This window comes from Oncorhynchus nerka, linkage group LG20 (genome assembly GCF_034236695.1).
Source record: "Oncorhynchus nerka isolate Pitt River linkage group LG20, Oner_Uvic_2.0, whole genome shotgun sequence".
Lineage (NCBI taxonomy): Eukaryota > Metazoa > Chordata > Actinopteri > Salmoniformes > Salmonidae > Oncorhynchus > Oncorhynchus nerka.
The window spans coordinates 7,863,961-7,877,393 of record NC_088415.1 but is presented as its reverse complement, the minus strand read 5'-3'; the positions used below and the strand labels follow the sequence as shown (position 1 = coordinate 7,877,393).

Genomic DNA, 13,433 nt, shown 5'->3' with positions numbered 1-13,433 from the left:
AAAATTGCCCTCGCTAGAAGCATGTGTTTCAGACATAAGGAAGTGGATGGCTGCAAACTTTCTACTATTAAACTCGGACAAAACAGATGCTTGTTCTAGGTCCCAAGAAACAAAGAGATCTTCTGTTGAATCTGACAATTAATCTTAATGGCTGTACAGTCGTCTCAAATAAAACTGTGAAGGACCTCATGCTACTCTGACCCTGAGCTCTCTTTTGAAGAACATATCAAGACCATTTCGAGGACAGCTTTTTCCATCTACGTAACATTGCAAAAATCAGAAACTTTCTGTCCAAAAATGATGCAGAAAAATTAATCCATGCTTTTGTCACTTCTAGGTTAGACTACTGCAATGCTCTATTTTCCGCTACCCGGATAAAGCACTAAATAAACTTCAGTTAGTGCTAAATACGGCTGCTAGAACTCACCAGAACCCAAAAATGTGATCATATTACCCAGTGCTAGCCTCTCCACACTGGCGTCCTGTCAAAGTTGGGCTGATTTCAAGGTTTTACTGCTAACTACAAAGCATTACATGGGCTTGCTCCTACCATCTTCTGATTTGGTCCTGCTCCATACCTACACGTACGCTCACGGTCACAAGACGCAGGCCTCCTAATTGTCCCTAGAATTTCTAAGCAAACAGCTGGAGTCACTTGGCTCTGTCCTATAGAGCTCATTTTTATGGAACGGTCTGCCTACCCATGTCAGAGACGAACTCGGTCTCAACCTTTAAGTCTTTACTGAAGACTCATCTCTTCAGTGGTCATATGTGGATTGAGTGAGTCTGGCCCAGGAGTGGGAAGGTGAACGTGAAAGCTGCTCTGGAGCAACGACTGCCCGTTGCATGTCTCTGCCTGGCCGGTTGACTTTTCCACTGTGATTCTCCTCCCTAACCCTATTACAGGGGCTGAGTCACTGGCTTACTGGGGCTCTCTCATGCTCGCCCCTGGAGGGGTGCGTCACCTGAGTGGGTTGATTCACTGAGTTGGTTCATGCTCTGGTCATCCTGTCAGAGTACGACCCTTGCCTGTGCAGGGGCGGAGATCTTTTGTGGGCTATACTCCAGCCTTGTCTCTCCAGTCTGGTAAGTTGGTGGTTGAAGATATCCTCTAGTGGTGTGGGGGCTGTGCTTGGGCAAAGTGGGTGGGGTTAACTCTTCCTGTTTGGCCCTGTCCGGGGGTGTTTGGATGGGGCCACAGTGTCTCCTGACGTCTCCTGTCTCAGCCTCCAGTATTTATGCTGCTAGTTTATGTGTCGGGGCTGGGGTCAGTTTGTTATATCTGAGTACCTCCTGTCCTATTCGGTGTCCTGTGAATCTAAGTGTGCGTTCTAATTCTCTCCTTCTCCTTCTTTCTCCCTCTCGGAGGACCTGAGCCCTAGGACCATGCCCCCCAGACTCACCTGACATGATGACTGCTGCTGTCCCCAGTCCACCTGGCCATGCTGCGGTTCCAGTTTCAACTGACCTGAGCCCTAGACCCATGCCCCAGGACTACCTGACATGATGAATCCTTGCTGTCCCCAGTCCACCTGGCCATGCTTGCTCCAGTTTCACCTTCCACCTGAGGTCTAAGGTGAATGCTCCAGTTTCAACTGTTCTGCCTTATTATTATCTGACCATGCTGGTCATTTATAAACATTTGAACATCTTGGCCATGTTCTGTTATAATCTCCAGTGCACAGCCAGAAGAGACTGGCCACCCCACAAAGCCTGGCTGATTTCTAGGTTTTCCTGGTAACCTACAAAGCCTTTCTAGGGCTTTTTCCGAGCCACCGTGCTTCTACACCTGCATTGCTTGCTGTTTGGGGTTTTAGGCTGGGTTTCTGTACAGCACTTTGAGATATCAGCTGATGCAGGGCTTTATAAATAAATGTGATTTGATTTTTTGATTTGAGTAACCCCAGGTCGAATACCGTGGGTCACGGCACTGCAATGTAATCTCAAGGGTTTTTTTTTGAAGAAGACTCATGCCGTCCCTGGAGGGTGCGTCACCTGAGTGGGTTGATTCACTGTTGTGGTCATCCTGTCTGGGTCCCCCCTTGGTTGTGCCGTGGCGGAGATCTTTGTGGGCTATACTCAGCCTTGTCTCAGGATGGTAAGTTGGTGGTTGAAGATATCCTCTAGTGGTGTGGGGGCTGTGCTTTGGCAAAGTGGGTGGGGTTATATCCTTCCTGTTTGGCCCTGTCCGGGGTGTCCTCGGATGGGGCCACAGTGTCTCCTGACCCCTCCTGTCTCAGCCTCCAGTATTTATGCTGCAGTAGTTTATGTGTTGGGGGCTGGGGTCAGTTTGTTATGTCTGGAGTACTTCTCCTGTCCTATTCGGTGTCCTGTGTGAATCTAAGTGTGCGTTCTCTAATTCTCTCCTTCTCTCTTTCATGCCCCAGTACTACCTTTGATCTCTTCTCCAGAGGACCTGAGACCTGAGCCCTAGGACCATGCCCCAGTACTACCTGACATGATGACTCCTTGCTGTCCCCAGTCCACCTGGCCATGCTGCTGTTCCAGTTTCAACTGACCTGAGCCCTAGGACCATGCCCCAGGACTACCTGACATGATGACTCCTTGCTGTCCCCAGTCCACCTGGCCATGCTGCTGCTCCAGTTTCAACTTCCACCTGACTGTGCTGCTGCTCCAGTTTCAACTGTTCTGCCTTATTATTATTCGACCATGCTGGTCATTTATAAACATTTGAACATCTTGGCCATGTTCTGTTATAATCTCCACCCGGCACAGCCAGAAGAGGACTGGCCACCCCACATAGCCTGGTTCCTCTCTAGGTTTCTTCCTAGGTTTTGGCCTTTCTTGTCAGAGGTTCTTGAGTTTATTCATCTCGAGACCCAAATGACCCAAATGAAAAATGTACTGTCCTCAAAAGACCAATATTAGTAAAAGATATCTCTTTTGTGATGTGATTGTGCTAGACAGAGATGTGGGTTAAATTAATGAGACTGGTTTGATAAAAATAGGTGTTGGTGTTCACATCTGCAAAATATTTCTCTTTCATGGGTGCTGTGGCTTAGTTGGTTAAAGTGCCTGTCTAGTAAACAGGAGATCCTGAGTTCAAATCTCAGCAGTACCTTTTCAAGCATTTTATTGTACACATTGGTGGAGAAGGTCAGAGGGGAGGGCACTCAGGTTTTCTCACCAATCGGTTTAGAGAATTAGAGATGATGTGAGGAGGATGCAATTGAGATATTCCAATGTCACGGAATAAGGGCACTTTTTGAATGTGTAAAGCTCGACTGTTTCTTCACTTTATTCATTATCGAGAACAATATGAAAAGTGTTTAGCCAGCTTGTGCACATCACTTTCACAGCCTATGTAGGCTTTACAAAGCCACTTATTGTAGCCAGCCATGATCGTATAGTGGTTAGTACTCTGCGTTGTGGCCGCAGCAACCCCGGTTCGAATCCGGGTCACGGCACTGCAATGTAATTTCAGAAGGGTTGTTTTTTGAACAGGTTAATACTTACTCTGAAAGCTAAGAACCTCAGCAACTCTGCCTTTTAACAAAGTTCCCCAGCATATTGTAGGTTAATTACTTACACGAACTGAGTCATCTGCTGTTTCAGAGGTTTTTACCATTTTTAAGCTCTAGAGCCAAATGAGAAATGCAGTGTCCTCGAACGACCAACATTATGAAGAAATAGTGTATGATTCTGAATGTTTACTCATATCTCGCGACCCACCTATGACATGTTAATAACTGCTTTGGGTCCCAAATCATAGTTTAAGAATCCATGTCAGAGGTTCTTGAGTTTATTCATCTCGAGACCCAAATGAAAAATGTACTGTCCTCGAATGACCAATATTAGTAAAAGACATCTCTTTTGTGATGTGATTTTGCTAGACAGAGATGTGGGTTAAATTAATGAGACTGGTTTGATAAAAATAGGTGTTGGTGTTCACATCTGCAAAATATATCTCTTTCATGGGTGCTGTGGCTTAGTTGGTTAAAGTGCCTGTCTAGTAAACAGGAGATCCTGAGTTCAAATCTCAGCAGTACCTTTTCAAGCATTTTATTGTACACATTGGTGGAGAAGGTCAGAGGGGAGGGCACTCAGGTTTTCTCACCAATCGGTTTAGAGAATTAGAGATGATGTGAGGAGGATGCAATTGAGATATTCCAATGTCACGGAATAAGGGCACTTTTTGAATGTGTAAAGCTCGACTGTTTCTTCACTTTATTCATTATCGAGAACAATATGAAAAGTGTTTAGCCAGCTTGTGCACATCACTTTCACAGCCTATGTAGGCTTTACAAAGACACCTCTTGTAGCCAGCCGTGATCGTATAGTGGTTAGTACTCTGCGTTGTGGCCGCAGCAACCCCGGTTCGAATCCGGGTCACGGCACTGCAATGTAATTTCAGAAGGTTGTTTTTGAACAGGTTAAGACTTACTCTGAAAGCTAAGAAACTCAGCAACTCTGCCTTTTGACAAAGTTCCCCAGCATATCGTAGGTTAATTACTTACACGAACTGAGTCATCTGCTGTTTCAGAGGTTTTTACCATTTTTAAGCTCTAGAGCCAAATGAGAAATGCAGTGTCCTCGAACGACCAACATTATGAAGAAATAGTGTATGATTCTGAATGTTTACTCATATCTCGCGACCCACCTATGACATGTTAATAACTGCTTTGGGTCCCAAATCATAGTTTAAGAATCCATGTCAGAGGTTCTTGAGTTTATTCATCTCGAGACCCAAATGAATAATGTAATGTCCTCGATTGATCAATAATAGTAAAAGACATCTCTTTTGTGATGTGATTTTGCTAGACAGAGATGTGGGTTAAATTAATGAGACTGGTTTGATAAAAATAGGTGTGGGTGTTCACATCTGCAAAATATATCTCTTTCATGGGTGCTGTGGCTTAGTTGGTTAAAGTGCCTGTCTAGTAAACAATGAGATCCTGAGTTCAAATCTCAGCAGTACCTCTTCAAGCATTTTATTGTACACATTGGTGGAGAAGGTCAGAGGAGAGGGCACTCAGGTTTTCTTACCAATCGGTTTAGAGAATTAGAGATGATGTGAGGAGGATGCAATTGAAATATTCCAATGTTTACATTTACATTTACATTTAAGTCATTTAGCAGACGCTCTTATCCAGAGCGACTTACAAATTGGTGCGTTCACCTTATGACATCCAGTGGAACAGCCACTTTACAATAGTGCATCTAAATCTTTTAAGGGGGGGGTGAGAAGGATTACTTTATCCTATCCTAGGTATTCCTTAAAGAGGTGGGGTTTCAGGTGTCTCCGGAAGGTGGTGATTGATTCCGCTGTCCTGGCGTCGTGAGGGAGTTTGTTCCACCATTGGGGGGCCAGAGCAGCGAACAGTTTTGACTGGGCTGAGCGGGAACTGTACTTCCTCAGTGGTAGGGAGGCGAGCAGGCCAGAGGTGGATGAACGCAGTGCCCTTGTTTGGGTGTAGGGCCTGATCAGAGCCTGGAGGTACTGAGGTGCCGTTCCCTCACAGCTCCGTAGGCCAGCACCATGGTCTTGTAGCGGATGCGAGCTTCAACTGGATGCCAGTGGAGAGAGCGGAGGAGCGGGGTGACGTGAGAGAACTTGGGAAGGTTGAACACCAGACGGGCTGCGGCGTTCTGGATGAGTTGTAGGGGTTTAATGGCACAGGCAGGAGCCCAGCCAACAGCGAGTTGCAGTAATCCAGACGGGAGATGACAAGTGCCTGGATTAGGACCTGCGCCGCTTCCTGTGTGAGGCAGGGTCGTACTCTGCGGATGTTGTAGAGCATGAACCTACAGGAACGGGCCACCGCCTTGATGTTAGTTGAGAACGACAGGGTGTTGTCCAGGATCACGCCAAGGTTCTTAGCGCTCTGGGAGGAGGACACAATGGAGTTGTCAACCGTGATGGCGAGATCATGGAACGGGCAGTCCTTCCCGGGAGGAAGAGCAGCTCCGTCTTGCCGAGGTTCAGCTTGAGGTGGTGATCCGTCATCCACACTGATATGTGTGCCAGACATGCAGAGATGTGATTCGCCACCTGGTCATCAGAAGGGGGAAAGGAGAAGATTAATTGTGTGTCGTCTGCATAGCAATGATAGGAGAGACCATGTGAGGTTATGACAGAGCCAAGTGACTTGGTGTATAGCGAGAATAGGAGAGGGCCTAGAACAGAGCCCTGGGGGACGCCAGTGGTGAGAGCGCGTGGTGAGGAGACAGATTCTCGCCACGCCACCTGGTAGGAGCGACCTGTCAGGTAGGACGCAATCCAAGCGTGGGCCACGCTGGAGATGCCCAACTCGGAGAGGGTGGAGAGGAGGATATGATGGTTCACAGTATCGAAGGCAGCCGATAGGTCTAGAAGGATGAGAGCAGAGGAGAGAGAGTTAGCTTTAGCAGTGCGGAGCGCCTCCGTGATACAGAGAAGAGCAGTCTCAGTTGAATGACTAGTCTTGAAACCTGACTGATTTGGATCAAGAAGGTCATTCTGAGAGAGATAGCGGGAGAGCTGGCCAAGGACGGCACGTTCAAGAGTTTTGGAGAGAAAAGAAAGAAGGGATACTGGTCTGTAGTTGTTGACAACCAGCAATGTCACGGAATAAGGGCACTTTTTGAACGTGTAAAGCTCGACTGTTTCTTCACTTTATTCATTATCGAGAACAATATGAAAAGTGTTTAACCAGCTTGTGCACATCACTTTTACAGCCTATGTAGGCTTTACAAAGACACCTCTTGTAGCCAGCCGTGATCGTATAGTGGTTAGTACTCTGCGTTGTGGCCGCAGCAACCCCGGTTCGAATCCGGGTCACGGCACTGCAATGTAATTTCAGAAAGGTTGTTTTTTGAACAGGTTTTAAGACTTACTCTGAAAGCTTAGAAATTCAGCAACTCTGCCTTTTGACAAAGTTCCCCAGCATATCGTAGGTTAATTACTTACACGAACTGATTCATCTGCTGTTTCAGAGGTTTTTACCATTTTTAAGCTCGAGAGCCAAATGAGAAATGCAGTGTCCTCGAACGACCAACATTATGAAGAAATAGTGTATGATTCTGAATGTTTACTCATATCTCGCGACCCACCTATGACATGTTAATAACTGCTTTGGGTCCCAAATCATAGTTTAAGAATCCATGTCAGAGGTTCTTGAGTTTATTCATCTCGAGACCCAAATGAAAAATGTGCTGTCCTCGAATGACCAATATTAGTAAAAGACATCTCTTTTGTGATGTGATTTTGCTAGACAGAGATGTGGGTTAAATTAATGAGACTGGTTTGATAAAAATAGGTGTTGGTGTTCACATCTGCAAAATATATCTCTTTCATGGGTGCTGTGGCTTAGTTGGTTAAAGTGCCTGTCTAGTAAACAGGAGATCCTGAGTTCAAATCTCAGCAGTACCTTTTCAAGCATTTTATTGTACATATTGGTGGAGAAGGTCAGGCACTTTCTCACCAATCGGTTTAGAGAATTAGAGATGATGTGAGGAGGATGCAATTGAGATATTCCAATGTCACGGAATAAGGGCACTTTTTGAATGTGTAAAGCTCGACTGTTTCTTCACTTTATTCATTATCGAGAACAATATGAAAAGTGTTTAGCCAGCTTGTGCACATCACTTTCACAGCCTATGTAGGCTTTACAAAGACACCTCTTGTAGCCAGCCGTGATCGTATAGTGGTTAGTACTCTGCGTTGTGGCCGCAGCAACCCCGGTTCGAATCCGGGTCACGGCACTGCAATGTAATTTCAGAAGGGTTGTTTTTTGAACAGGTTAATACTTACTCTGAAAGCTAAGAAACTCAGCAACTCTGCCTTTTGACAAAGTTCCCCAGCATATCGTAGGTTAATTACTTACACGAACTGTCATCTGCTGTTTCAGAGGTTTTTACCATTTTTAAGCTCGAGAGCCAAATGAGAAATGCAGTGTCCTCGAACGACCAACATTATGAAGAAACAGTGTATGATTCTGAATGTTTACTCATATCTCGCGACCCATCTATGACATGTTAATAACTGCTTTGGGTCCCAAATCATAGTTTAAGAATCCATGTCAGAGGTTCTTGAGTTTATTCATCTCGAGACCCAAATGAAAAGTGTACTGTCCTCGATTGACCAATAATAGTAAAAGACATCTCTTTTGTGATGTGATTTTGCTAGACAGAGATGTGGGTTAAATTAATGAGATTGGTTTGATTGAAATAGGTGTTGGTTCTTCACATCTGCAAAATATATATCTTTCATGGGTGCTGTGGCTTAGTTGGTTAAAGTGCCTGTCTAGTAAACAGGAGATCCTGAGTTCAAATCTCAGCAGTACCTCTTCAAGCATTTTATTGTACACATTGGTGGAGAAGGTCAGAGGAGAGGGCACTCAGGTTTTCTCACCAATCGGTTTAGAGAATTAGAGATGATGTGAGGAGGATGCAATTGAGATATTCCAATGTCACGGAATAAGGGCACTTTTTGAATGTGTAAAGCTCGACTGTTTCTTCACTTTATTCATTATCGAGAACAATATGAAAAGTGTTTAGCCAGCTTGTGCACATCACTTTCACAGCCTATGTAGGCTTTACAAAGACACCTCTTGTAGCCAGCCGTGATCGTATAGTGGTTAGTACTCTCCGTTGTGGCCGCAGCAACCCCGGTTCGAATCCTGGTCACGGCACTGCAATGACATTTCAGAAGGCTTGTTTTCTGAACAGGTTAAGACTTACTCTGAAAGCTAAGAAACTCAGCAACTCTGCCTTTTGACAAAGTTCCCCAGCATATCGTAGGTTAATTACTTACACGAACTGTCATCTGCTGTTTCAGAGGTTTTTACCATTTTTAAGCTCGAGAGCCAAATGAGAAATGCAGTGTCCTCGAACGACCAACATTATGAAGAAACAGTGTATGATTCTGAATGTTTACTCATATCTCGCGACCCATCTATGACATGTTAATAACTGCTTTGGGTCCCAAATCATAGTTTAAGAATCCATGTCAGAGGTTCTTGAGTTTATTCATCTCGAGACCCAAATGAAAAATGTACTGTCCTCGAATGACCAATATTAGTAAAAGACATCTCTTTTCTGATGTGATTTTGCGAGACAGAGATGTGGGTTAAATTAATGAGTCTGGTTTGATAAAAATAGGTGTTGGTGTTCACATCTGCAAAATATATCTCTTTCATGGGTGCTGTGGCTTAGTTGGTTAAAGTGCCTGTCTAGTAAACAGGAGATCCTGAGTTCAAATCTCAGCAGTACCTCTTCAAGCATTTTATTGTACACATTGGTGGAGAAGGTCAGAGGAGAGGGCACTCAGGTTTTCTCACCAATCGGTTTAGAGAATTAGAGATGATGTGAGGAGGATGCAATTGAGATATTCCAATGTCACGGAATAAGGGCACTTTTTGAATGTGTAAAGCTCGACTGTTTCTTCACTTTATTCATTATCGAGACCAATATGAAAAGTGTTTAGCCAGCTTGTGCACATCACTTTCACAGCCTATGTAGGCTTTACAAAGCCACCTCTTGTAGCCAGCCATGATCGTATAGTGGTTAGTACTCTGCGTTGTGGCCGCAGCAACCCCGGTTCGAATCCGGGTCACGGCACTGCAATGTAATTTCAGAAGGGTTGTTTTTTGAACAGGTTAAGACTTACTCTGAAAGCTAAGAAACTCAGCAACTCTGCCTTTTGACAAAGTTCCCCAGCATATCGTAGGTTAATTACTTACACGAACTGAGTCATCTGCTGTTTCAGAGGTTTTTACCATTTTTAAGCTCTAGAGCCAAATGAGAAATGCAGTGTCCTCGAACGACCAACATTATGAAGAAACAGTGTATGATTCTGAATGTTTACTCATATCTCGCGACCCATCTATGACATGTTAATAACTGCTTTGGGTCCCAAATCATAGTTTAAGAATCCATGTCAGAGGTTCTTGAGTTTATTCATCTCGAGACCCAAATGAAAAATGTACTGTCCTCGAATGACCAATATTAGTAAAAGACATCTCTTTTCTGATGTGATTTTGCGAGACAGAGATGTGGGTTAAATTAATGAGTCTGGTTTGATAAAAATAGGTGTTGGTGTGCACATCTGCAAAATATGTCTCTCTCATGGGTGCTGTGGCTTAGTTGGTTAAAGTGCCTGTCTAGTAAACAGGAGATCCTGAGTTCAAATCTCAGCAGTACCTTTTCAAGCATTTTATTGTACACATTGGTGGAGAAGGTCAGAGGGGAGGGCACTCAGGTTTTCTCACCAATCGGATTAGAGAATTAGAGATGATGTGAGGACGATGCAATTGAGATATTCCGGTGTCACGGAAAAAGGGCACTTTTTGAATGTGTAAAGCTCGACTGTTTCTTCACTTTATTCATTATCGAGACCAATATGAAAAGTGTTTAGCCAGCTTGTGCACATCACTTTCACAGCCTATGTAGGCTTTACAAAGACACCTCTTGTAGCCAGCCGTGATCGTATAGTGGTTAGTACTCTGCGTTGTGGCCGCAGCAACCCCGGTTCGAATCCGGGTCACGGCACTGCAATGTAATTTCAGAAGGGTTGTTTTTTGAACAGGTTAATACTTACTCTGAAAGCTAAGAAACTCAGCAACTCTGCCTTTTGACAAAGTTCCCCAGCATATCGTAGGTTAATTACTTACACGAACTGTCATCTGCTGTTTCAGAGGTTTTTACCATTTTTAAGCTCGAGAGCCAAATGAGAAATGCAGTGTCCTCGAACGACCAACATTATGAAGAAATAGTGTATGATTCTGAATGTTTACTCATATCTCGCGACCCACCTATGACATGTTAATAACTGCTTTGGGTCCCAAATCATAGTTTAAGAATCCATGTCAGAGGTTCTTGAGTTTATTCATCTCGAGACCCAAATGAAAAATGTACTGTCCTCGAATGACCAATATTAGTAAAAGACATCTCTTTTGTGATGTGATTTTGCTAGACAGAGATGTGGGTTAAATTAATGAGACTGGTTTGATAAAAATAGGTGTTGGTGTTCACATCTGCAAAATATATCTCTTTCATGGGTGCTGTGGCTTAGTTGGTTAAAGTGCCTGTCTAGTAAACAGGAGATCCTGAGTTCAAATCTCAGCAGTACCTTTTCAAGCATTTTATTGTACACATTGGTGGAGAAGGTCAGAGGGGAGGGCACTCAGGTTTTCTCACCAATCGGATTAGAGAATTAGAGATGATGTGAGGAGGATGCAATTGAGATATTCCAATGTCACGGAAAAGGGCACTTTTTGAATGTGTAAAGCTCGACTGTTTCTTCACTTTATTCATTATCGAGACCAATATGAAAAGTGTTTAGCCAGCTTGTGCACATCACTTTCACAGCCTATGTAGGCTTTACAAAGCCACCTCTTGTAGCCAGCCATGATCGTATAGTGGTTAGTACTCTGCGTTGTGGCCGCAGCAACCCCGGTTCGAATCCGGGTCACGGCACTGCAATGTAATTTCAGAAGGTTGTTTTTGAACAGGTTAAGACTTACTCTGAAAGCTAAGAAACTCAGCAACTCTGCCTTTTGACAAAGTTCCCCAGCATATCGTAGGTTAATTACTTACACGAACTGAGTCATCTGCTGTTTCAGAGGTTTTTACCATTTTTAAGCTCTAGAGCCAAATGAGAAATGCAGTGTCCTCGAACGACCAACATTATGAAGAAATAGTGTATGATTCTGAATGTTTACTCATATCTCGCGACCCACCTATGACATGTTAATAACTGCTTTGGGTCCCAAATCATAGTTTAAGAATCCATGTCAGAGGTTCTTGAGTTTATTCATCTCGAGACCCAAATGAAAAATGTACTGTCCTCGAATGACCAATATTAGTAAAAGACATCTCTTTTGTGATGTGATTTTGCTAGACAGAGATGTGGGTTAAATTAATGAGACTGGTTTGATAAAAATAGGTGTTGGTGTTCACATCTGCAAAATATATCTCTTTCATGGGTGCTGTGGCTTAGTTGGTTAAAGTGCCTGTCTAGTAAACAGGAGATCCTGAGTTCAAATCTCAGCAGTACCTTTTCAAGCATTTTATTGTACACATTGGTGGAGAAGGTCAGAGGGGAGGGCACTCAGGTTTTCTCACCAATCGGATTAGAGAATTAGAGATGATGTGAGGAGGATGCAATTGAGATATTCCAATGTCACGGAAAAGGGCACTTTTTGAATGTGTAAAGCTCGACTGTTTCTTCACTTTATTCATTATCGAGACCAATATGAAAAGTGTTTAGCCAGCTTGTGCACATCACTTTCACAGCCTATGTAGGCTTTACAAAGCCACCTCTTGTAGCCAGCCATGATCGTATAGTGGTTAGTACTCTGCGTTGTGGCTGCAGCAACCCCGGTTCGAATCCGGGTCACGGCACTGCAATGTAATTTCAGAAGGGTTGTTTTTTGAACAGGTTAAGACTTACTCTGAAAGCTAAGAAACTCAGCAACTCTGCCTTTTGACAAAGTTCCCAGCATATCGTAGGTTAATTACTTACAAACTGAGTCATCTGCTGTTTCAGAGGTTTTTACCATTTTTAAGCTCTAGAGCCAAATGAGAAATGCAGTGTCCTCGAACGACCAACATTATGAAGAAATAGTGTATGATTCTGAATGTTTACTCATATCTCGCGACCCACCTATGACATGTTAATAACTGCTTTGGGTCCCAAATCATAGTTTAAGAATCCATGTCAGAGGTTCTTGAGTTTATTCATCTCGAGACCCAAATGAAAAATGTAAACCTTTTCGATTGACCAATAATAAAGTGAAAAACATCTCTTTACACATTGATGTGATTTTCCGTGACAGAGATATCTTAAATTAATGACATGGTTTGATAAAAATCTAAACCGATTGGTGAGAAAACCTGAGTGCCCCTCCCTCTGACCTTCTCCACCAATGTGTACAATAAAATGCTTGAAAAGGTACTGCTGAGATTTGAACTCAGGATCTCCTGTTTACTAGACAGGCACTTTAACCAACTAAGCCACAGCACCCATGAAAGAGATATATTTTGCAGATGTGAACACCAACACCTATTTTTATCAAACCAGTCTCATTAATTTAACCCACATCTCTGTCTAGCAAAATCACATCACAAAAGAGATGTCTTTTACTAATATTGGTCATTCGAGGACAGTACATTTTTCATTTGGGTCTCGAGATGAATAAACTCAAGAACCTCTGACATGGATTCTTAAACTATGATTTGGGACCCAAAGCAGTTATTAACATGTCATAGGTGGGTCGCGAGATATGAGTAAACATTCAGAATCATACACTATTTCTTCATAATGTTGGTCGTTCGAGGACACTGCATTTCTCATTTGGCTCTAGAGCTTAAAAATGGTAAAAACCTCTGAAACAGCAGATGACTCAGTTCGTGTAAGTAATTAACCTACGATATGCTGGGGAACTTTGTCAAAAGGCAGAGTTGCTGAGTTTCTTAGCTTTCAGAGTAAG

The 13,433-nt window shown here is 43.5% G+C and overlaps 17 non-coding genes across 17 annotated transcripts; 16 read left to right on the top strand and 1 right to left on the bottom strand.

Moving 5' to 3' along the window:
* Positions 1 to 3,008: 3,008 nt before the first annotated feature.
* On the top strand, positions 3,009 to 3,082 carry trnat-agu (transfer RNA threonine (anticodon AGU)). The gene has a single exon. It is a non-coding gene; the product is annotated as a tRNA-Thr (tRNA).
* Positions 3,083 to 3,356: 274 nt separating this feature from the next.
* On the top strand, positions 3,357 to 3,428 carry trnah-gug (transfer RNA histidin (anticodon GUG)). The gene has a single exon. It is a non-coding gene; the product is annotated as a tRNA-His (tRNA).
* Positions 3,429 to 3,938: 510 nt separating this feature from the next.
* trnat-agu (transfer RNA threonine (anticodon AGU)) lies at positions 3,939 to 4,012 on the top strand. The gene has a single exon. It is a non-coding gene; the product is annotated as a tRNA-Thr (tRNA).
* A 274-nt stretch (positions 4,013 to 4,286) lies between these two features.
* trnah-gug (transfer RNA histidin (anticodon GUG)) lies at positions 4,287 to 4,358 on the top strand. Its single transcript has one exon. It is a non-coding gene; the product is annotated as a tRNA-His (tRNA).
* Positions 4,359 to 4,866: 508 nt separating this feature from the next.
* trnat-agu (transfer RNA threonine (anticodon AGU)) lies at positions 4,867 to 4,941 on the top strand. The gene has a single exon. It is a non-coding gene; the product is annotated as a tRNA-Thr (tRNA).
* Positions 4,942 to 6,714: 1,773 nt separating this feature from the next.
* Positions 6,715 to 6,786, top strand: trnah-gug (transfer RNA histidin (anticodon GUG)). The gene has a single exon. It is a non-coding gene; the product is annotated as a tRNA-His (tRNA).
* A 512-nt stretch (positions 6,787 to 7,298) lies between these two features.
* Positions 7,299 to 7,372, top strand: trnat-agu (transfer RNA threonine (anticodon AGU)). Its single transcript has one exon. It is a non-coding gene; the product is annotated as a tRNA-Thr (tRNA).
* Positions 7,373 to 7,632: 260 nt separating this feature from the next.
* On the top strand, positions 7,633 to 7,704 carry trnah-gug (transfer RNA histidin (anticodon GUG)). Its single transcript has one exon. It is a non-coding gene; the product is annotated as a tRNA-His (tRNA).
* A 509-nt stretch (positions 7,705 to 8,213) lies between these two features.
* trnat-agu (transfer RNA threonine (anticodon AGU)) lies at positions 8,214 to 8,287 on the top strand. Its single transcript has one exon. It is a non-coding gene; the product is annotated as a tRNA-Thr (tRNA).
* An 854-nt stretch (positions 8,288 to 9,141) lies between these two features.
* On the top strand, positions 9,142 to 9,215 carry trnat-agu (transfer RNA threonine (anticodon AGU)). Its single transcript has one exon. It is a non-coding gene; the product is annotated as a tRNA-Thr (tRNA).
* A 274-nt stretch (positions 9,216 to 9,489) lies between these two features.
* On the top strand, positions 9,490 to 9,561 carry trnah-gug (transfer RNA histidin (anticodon GUG)). The gene has a single exon. It is a non-coding gene; the product is annotated as a tRNA-His (tRNA).
* A 510-nt stretch (positions 9,562 to 10,071) lies between these two features.
* trnat-agu (transfer RNA threonine (anticodon AGU)) lies at positions 10,072 to 10,145 on the top strand. The gene has a single exon. It is a non-coding gene; the product is annotated as a tRNA-Thr (tRNA).
* Positions 10,146 to 10,419: 274 nt separating this feature from the next.
* trnah-gug (transfer RNA histidin (anticodon GUG)) lies at positions 10,420 to 10,491 on the top strand. Its single transcript has one exon. It is a non-coding gene; the product is annotated as a tRNA-His (tRNA).
* Positions 10,492 to 10,999: 508 nt separating this feature from the next.
* On the top strand, positions 11,000 to 11,073 carry trnat-agu (transfer RNA threonine (anticodon AGU)). Its single transcript has one exon. It is a non-coding gene; the product is annotated as a tRNA-Thr (tRNA).
* Positions 11,074 to 11,346: 273 nt separating this feature from the next.
* Positions 11,347 to 11,418, top strand: trnah-gug (transfer RNA histidin (anticodon GUG)). The gene has a single exon. It is a non-coding gene; the product is annotated as a tRNA-His (tRNA).
* A 508-nt stretch (positions 11,419 to 11,926) lies between these two features.
* trnat-agu (transfer RNA threonine (anticodon AGU)) lies at positions 11,927 to 12,000 on the top strand. Its single transcript has one exon. It is a non-coding gene; the product is annotated as a tRNA-Thr (tRNA).
* An 893-nt stretch (positions 12,001 to 12,893) lies between these two features.
* trnat-agu (transfer RNA threonine (anticodon AGU)) lies at positions 12,894 to 12,967 on the bottom strand. Its single transcript has one exon. It is a non-coding gene; the product is annotated as a tRNA-Thr (tRNA).
* Positions 12,968 to 13,433: the final 466 nt, after the last annotated feature.